Source organism: Octodon degus, unplaced genomic scaffold (genome assembly GCF_000260255.1).
Source record: "Octodon degus isolate 3935 unplaced genomic scaffold, OctDeg1.0 scaffold00076, whole genome shotgun sequence".
Lineage (NCBI taxonomy): Eukaryota > Metazoa > Chordata > Mammalia > Rodentia > Octodontidae > Octodon > Octodon degus.
This window is the reverse complement of record NW_004524652.1, coordinates 9,829,895-9,836,970: the sequence shown is the minus strand read 5'-3', so window position 1 is coordinate 9,836,970 and position 7,076 is coordinate 9,829,895. Positions and strand designations below refer to the sequence as shown.

General features: G+C 41.4%; 1 protein-coding gene and 1 non-coding gene across 3 annotated transcripts in view; one reads left to right on the top strand and one right to left on the bottom strand.

Moving 5' to 3' along the window:
* The window catches only part of Ptpn11 (protein tyrosine phosphatase, non-receptor type 11), a 102,935-nt gene that overhangs the window by 78,653 nt on the left and 17,206 nt on the right, over nt 1-7,076 (bottom strand). The gene's annotated exons all lie outside the window — the stretch shown is intronic.
* Nucleotides 857-963, top strand: LOC111817998. Its single transcript, XR_002822081.1, has one exon. It is a non-coding gene; the product is annotated as a U6 spliceosomal RNA (small nuclear RNA).

The following is a 7,076-nucleotide window of genomic DNA, read 5'->3' as shown; positions in this document are numbered from 1 at the left end:
AAAAAAAAAAAAAAAAACTTCAGACATGGCCTAGCTAAGGGATTACCCAGAAGGAAGGGAAAGGAAGAAGGGAGGGAGAGTAACTCCTAAGTCTGCGCCAGAGCAACCTAGGGCCGAAGGTACTGCGTGGGGTGACGTGGAAAAGGTGGGCAGGGCAAATCAAACGTTACAGCCCGCGCTGTACATGTGAAGTCTGAGAAACCCACCAGCAGACAAGTGTCTGGCAGATAGCACGCACTAACAATCATAACAAACCCAAGATTGTTCTGACAATATATAACCACAAAATGCAAGAATCCCACCTCTAAAGCAGCCCAATTTTGACATTCCTGTTGTTTCCATTAACTGAAATTTATTTTCAATTTTTCTTATGGCATCTAATAAGATGGCACTTTGGTACTAATAAGTGCTTTGGGGGGAATCTAAAGATCAGTCTGATTAACTGGTTATCTTTAGGAAAAAATCACAAGGCTCAAAGCAAAATAAAATTTTACCTTGCTTTCTGCTCCCTGAGAGCTTATCAGAAGATCAGCAAACTTAATTTTTTGTATGTTAATCCAGTATCAATCCCTTTTGCATTCTGTGCAGCTACTTTAGTCATTTAATGTAAAAAAATAAATCAAAAACGAACAAAAAACTTGTCCACAGATTCTTTGACCTGTGGTTCCCACATAGCTGCCCAGAGCGCTACGAAATCAAAAGTGGGTATACATCAGGGCCAGGGAGTTGGCTCTGTAGAATAAGCGCTTGCCTGGCACGCACAAAGGCCTGAGTTCAACCCCCAATTCTGAAAAAAATAAAAAAGTGTTAACATCAGGCTGCCAGCTAGTTATAATTTTTCAAAAAATATTCTGGAGTGCTCGCTTCGGCAGCACATATACTAAAATTGGAACGATACAGAGAAGATTAGCATGGCCCCTGCGCAAGGATGACACACAAATTCGTGAAGCGTTCCATATTTTTCTGTTATGTTGAGCTGTGGGGGACTCAGGTCAACAATTTCTGACATTGCTAGTTAAGCCCAATACTATTATGGGCTACTGGACTCTTTTAGAATATTTTGCTGAGTTTACACACCTATAATATTCAAATAACGGAACTTAACAAAAAAAGGGGATACGGATGAATGTCCATTTTGTATCTGTGTATTCAAAGTGGTTAGGATAGATATATAGTTACATTCTCTTAATAATAGAATGATTTGTTCTAATGGTGTTTGTAAATAGGATATCAAGTCCGCATCTTGTACAGCAATTAACCACTAAGAAGAATATATGCAGTGTGTTAATTATTGAAACTGTCCTACCGATTTGATTTGAAACTATCTCATTGCTATTTGTTTATCAATAAAAATTACGGCAAAACAAAATATTCTGGAACTCATAATCACCCATATAAGTTCATTTGTCTACCCACATAAGCTAATTAAAATGTCAATCCCCTTGGCTTTTGGCTACTAAACAGCTAGGTTAACACGGCACAGTAGTCTGGAAGCTTAGTGACATACGTGCCTTCTACCTGGAGAAAAACTAATTATTACAAAATACCACTTTGGAGAGCAAATCTCTCAGAATACTGAAGGTGTGGTACTAAAAAAAGAAAAAAAAAGGCTGGAGAGATAGCTCGGTGGTCAAAGTGCCTGCCTGGCAAGCATAAGGGTCCAAATTCAATCCCCGGTACCTCATGCCATGCTGGCCCCAGAAAGGCACCAGGCCAGCTACCAAAACCAGGTGTGGTAGTGCACACCAGTAGTCCTAGCTCTGGGGAGCCTGCGACAGGAGGATTATTATGAATCAGAGCTGCACAGTGATACCCTGTACCAAATAAATGATTAGAATACATATGTTTTTCATCTATACTTAAGAAAAACATATATATATACATGTTTTTCATATATACATATATGAAAAATAATGTTCCACTGGGTGAGAAATCATGTGGTAGCAAAGCCTTTAAATAGAAACGTGGACTTAGGTGCCAGACTATACCAGTTTGAATCCAGCTGCCTAGGCCACGTGTGTGTGTGTGTGTGTGTGTGTGTGTGTGTGCACATGCATGCTGGGAATCAAACTCAGGGCCCTGCGCTTGCCAGGGAGGTGCTGTATTACTGAGTTATAGCCCCAGCCCAGGCCACTTATTTAACCTGTGAATTCATCTATAAAGTGATCAATAGCACTACCAGTGTCATAGGGCAGTTGAGAGGGTAAAGGGAGTACATGTCATTTATAGTATGATATGTAGCATAGTACAGAACAATGCTTACAACAGTACACAGACTTCTCGTAGCTAGCAACAGTGACAAATGCTTAAACAGTATAGGACTGAAGGTGTGACTCAGTGTTAAGAGCACACAATCAGCATGAGCAGGGCCTCAAGCCCAATACTTGGCACCAAATTTAAAAAAAAAAAAAATTAAGGGTTGGGGATATAGCTCAGCAGCACAAACTTGCCTGGCAAGTTCAAGGCCCTGAGTTCAGTTCCTGGCACAAAAAAAAAAAAAAAAAAATTACACGGCTGGGGAGATACCTCAGTAGAATAAGTGCTTGCCTGGCAAGCACAAGGGTCTGAGTTCAATCTCCGGTTCCGCAAAAAAAAAAAATAAGGACACATAGAGAATGCCCCAATCCAAAATACTCATAATAAGTAAAATCAGAACCAAGGAGATATCTCAGCAGCACAACTACCTGCCAAGATTCTGAGTTTGATCCTCAGTACCAAAAGAAAAAAAAAAAAAAAAGTCCAAATAAGTAAAAAGAAGGCAAGTACATGATGGTGGTACACACAATCCCAGCACTTGCAAGACTGAGACAGGAGGGTCACAAGTTCGAGGCCAGCCTAGGCTATATAGTGACTTTGAGTTAGCCTGAACTACTTAGTGAGATCCTATTTCAAACCAAAAAAAAAAAAAAAAAAGAAAAAAAAGGGCGATGGAGGCAGCTGGGTTGGCCCATGCAGGCGGTGGCGGCTGTGGCGAAGGCAGAGCAGATGAAGGCAGTGCAGAGTGCAGGGGGATGGTGGTGCTAGTGCTGCTGAGAATATGCTGTGCTGGGAGCAGGTGGCACTGTGCACCTGTGCGGCCGTGGGGACCCTGCTGTCCATCTACACCTGCCACGTGGAGCATGAGAAGGAGCAAGACCTGGAGCACCCAGCCCTGTGCGACCTGGGGCTGTGGGTGACGTGCTCTGCCGCCCTTGTCTTCAGATGGGGCTAAGGATCCAGTCTTTCGGGTTTGATTTTTGGAAAGGATGGTGTATTAAACCAGCCAAACTGTGTCTTTGGAATTACATTTTATATACTACGATGATCACTTGGCACGACAGCAAGTGCAGTTGCAGCTTTAATCCTCATGACATCTTCCACTGCATCTGTGGTGGAATCTACGTATCTGGCCTACATTGTGAACTTTCTGCTGAAGGGTTTTTGCATCATCTGTGTCACCACACATGTGCTGAACTTCATTCTTGTCATCAGCTACAAACAACTGTTTTACTTGAACGAGGCCTGGAAATGACAGCTGCAGCCCAAACAGGACTAACTGACGGACTCTTCCTGACAATGGGAGCCCCTTTCTCCATTAAGTTTATTTTGCAACAGTTTTGGTTTTAATTTTTCACAACAGATACTTTCCCTAAGAATCTTAAACTGGGTTTTTAAAATACTGTAGATTAGAAGGGACCCTAACAATTTTGTGTCAATCTTCATTTTAAATATGGACACAAAAAAGGATATGTCAAGCCAATCAAAGACAATCTTTACTTTGAAGAAGTTTCTGATAGGATAAAATGCAGTCATAGCCCCCTTCCCTCTATGAGCAGCTATTACTAGTCATTCTTTAATGTGTATAAATTCAAGTTCAGGCATAACAAATGTGATCATAACAGGAATGTATTTTAGAATAGAAAACAATTAAATACTGCCATGTATACAATATATAATATGTTCCTAGCTGATGGATTGAAGCACATAGATTCAACTAGAATCCATTTATGTAATATTCATAAGTACAGGTAGAAATACTGGATCCACTCTGCAGAACTTACTGTACAGTGTAGGTGATGTGTAGCAGTGGGAATGGTCAGCGCGACACTGACTGACAAAGTAGCGAACTAGTAAGCCTGTACAAAGCATCTTGTGGGAAGTACTGGCAGCCATGCATGCAGCACCAACAGCAAAGCAGCAGGGGTGGGTTCCCCTATCTCCTTGTTCTGGAAGGAGGAAACTATTTGAATGTCGAAGACAAGTTTGGGGCCAGTCATAAAACTGGATCAACTGCAACTTCACAGAATGTGTCCAAGAACTTCAGGACACTGAAGCTGGGAAAACTATTATATTCTTTGGAGGGAAAAAACTAGAAATATCAATATGGCATTTTTAGATACAGGCTCTCACAACAGTTGAATTTTCAGTGCAGAAATTTTTCCTTAATATTGATATTGATGCCACTCTACCAAACAGTATTATGACACTAACCTGCCTAAGCCCAGTCATCTGAGAAGGTAGGATAGCTCCCTGGTACCTCCAGAGTGCTTTCCCTAATTGTTTTTTTCTGCACTAAGGATTGTTAGTAACTGTTCTAGAATAACACATTGGGGCCTTAACTTCAGGGCTGACATGCTGCTCCCTTGCTCCACTGGGAGAAGTCCCACCAGTAGAAGTATCTGAAGGTGAATGCAGACGTGTTGTCACTGCTGTTCCTGGCAGTATGAATTTTTGAAGGAGATTTGTACAACCCCAAATGAAATTATGACAGTAAAGAAAAGAAAGGAAGGAAGAAAAGGAGGAAAGAAAATACCCCCAATCTCAGTGATGTCTCTCCCTGCTTCCTACAAGCCTTTATGCCATGCAAGAACTAAGGGAGGGCTGCCAGCAAACAGGTGAGCTGTAGGCGGCCTCGAGTTGCTCTCATAGCATGTCCAGGTGCAGAAAGTGCGCCTGAAGCAGGAAAACACTACAGAGGTTCTCTATTAGCTTAGAGCCTTCTCTCCAAAGAAGGGACATGATCCCAGGGTGGAAGAGTATAAATTGTGCAAACAAATTACAAAAACTAGATGAAATGATTAATTTTCTAGGGAACTGCAGATTGCCCAAACTGACCCCGTTAGAGAAACAAAACTCAGGTAATCCCTTTGTACAGAAAAAGAGAGATAGGGGCTGGAGAGATGGCTCAGTGGTCTAAAGCACCTACTTAGAACAAGCTTAGCAAAAAGCATCAGGGACCGCGGTTCAATCCCCCAGCACCACATGCCAGCCAGCCCCGCCCCCTGGTGGGCTGAGCTGGCCTCTCTCTCTCTCTCTCTCTCTCTCTCTCTCTCTCTTTCAAATAAATAAATAAAATAAAATTTTAAAAAAAAAAGAAAAAGAGAGATAGGAACTAAAAACCTAGCCCTTAGAAAAGCACAGACCCAGTGGCTTTCACAGCGGAATTCTAAGAACCTTTCAAAGACCAATACTGTGGTCCCAATGGTCCCTCAACTATTCTAAGGCATTAGAAAGAAAGGAAATTTTTCTGTTTCTTTTTATGTAGCAAATACAATGCTAAATAAAGTGTATGAAGTAGGGGGAGGAGGAGGAAAAGTGGTACCAGTGGCACCCAGAATATTCTTACCAAAATTTAAACAAAATATCAGAACACCACATTAGGAAAAAATACATCATAACCAAATGATTAAATTCTTATCTTACATCCCATGAAAGAGTAAATTCTAAATGGAATAAAACCTAACTGTAAAAAAACTTAGACTGGGCCGGGGAGATGGCTCAGTGCAATAAGCGCTTCCCTGGCAAGCGCAAGGGCCTGAGTTTAATCCCCAGATCTAGCAAAAGAAAAAAAATAAAAGAAAATAAAAAGTTAAAAGAAAAAGGGGGGGACCCCGAGATGGCTCAATGTAAGCGATTCCCTGGCAAGCGCAAGGGCCTGAGTTTAATCCCTAGATCTAGCAAAAGAAAAAAAATAAAATAAAAAGTTAAAAAGGGGGGGGGGCGAGGAGATGGCTCAGTGGAATAAGCGCTTCCCTGGCAAACGCAAGGGCCTGAGTTCAATCCCCAGTTCCGCAAAAAAAAAAAAAAAAAAAAAAAAAACTTACACTAAGAAAAGTTTGTCTATATTTACAATCTAGGTGTTAACATTTTTTCTAAGTGTTATAAAACTTTTTGATAAATTGGGATTCTAATTTTTTTAATGTATTTAGTACAGGGCCTACAGGGTTTATAGGGTCTCACTACAGAGATTGGATTTAGTGATCCTTCCTGTTTTTCAGCTTCGCCAATGCTGGGATTACAGGCACATGACACCACGCCCAGTCAGCGTGCCCTGAAGGGCCGGGGATCAATCCTTGCATCTGCCTAATGGGATTCTACTTTTAACGTTGCCTTTGATTCAAATATTTTCAGTTAAGAAAAAAAAGTTTCTGAATGGTAAAATCCCAAGGAAGTCAATTTTGACCTTGAATTTGAAAGTCATTCAACAAACTATTCACTGAGTTCAAGGAACAAGCTCAACTCCATTCCGAGGCACCTTAAGAGTCCGTGGCCCAAGTCCAGTGTTCACCTCAGCCTAAGAAGCCTTCACTGGACCAGGGAGATAGCTCAGTAGAATAAGCACTTGCCTGGAAAGCACAAGGGCCTGAGTTCAATCCCTAGTTCCACCAAAAAAAAAAAAAAAAAAAGCCTTCACTTATGAAAATAATGAAATTGCAAGATCCAGAAAATCCATATTCCTAAATCTGCATGCAGAAATGCATTTCTCAAGCCTCTCTTGGCTAATGGTTTTTGCGTTCTGCTTGTTGGCTCTGAGGACTGGACCTAGGACCTTGCTCACCCAGAGCAAATGTTCTTTCACTGAGCTACACCCTTAGCCCTGGCTCGTTTTTTTTAGTATTTGTTTTTTTGTTTTTTTTTTTTTTTGTTTGTTTGTTTGTTTGTTTTATCTGAATGCCCTCAGGGGTGGTTTGGCTGGCTGGAGTGTTGTGGGGATCGAACTACAGCAACCTGAGGCTGACAGCTTTGTGGAAGCAGCCACTTAAACAACTGAACTAAGGCCAGGCCCCCCAAAATGGAATAAGGGTTTTTTTTTTTTT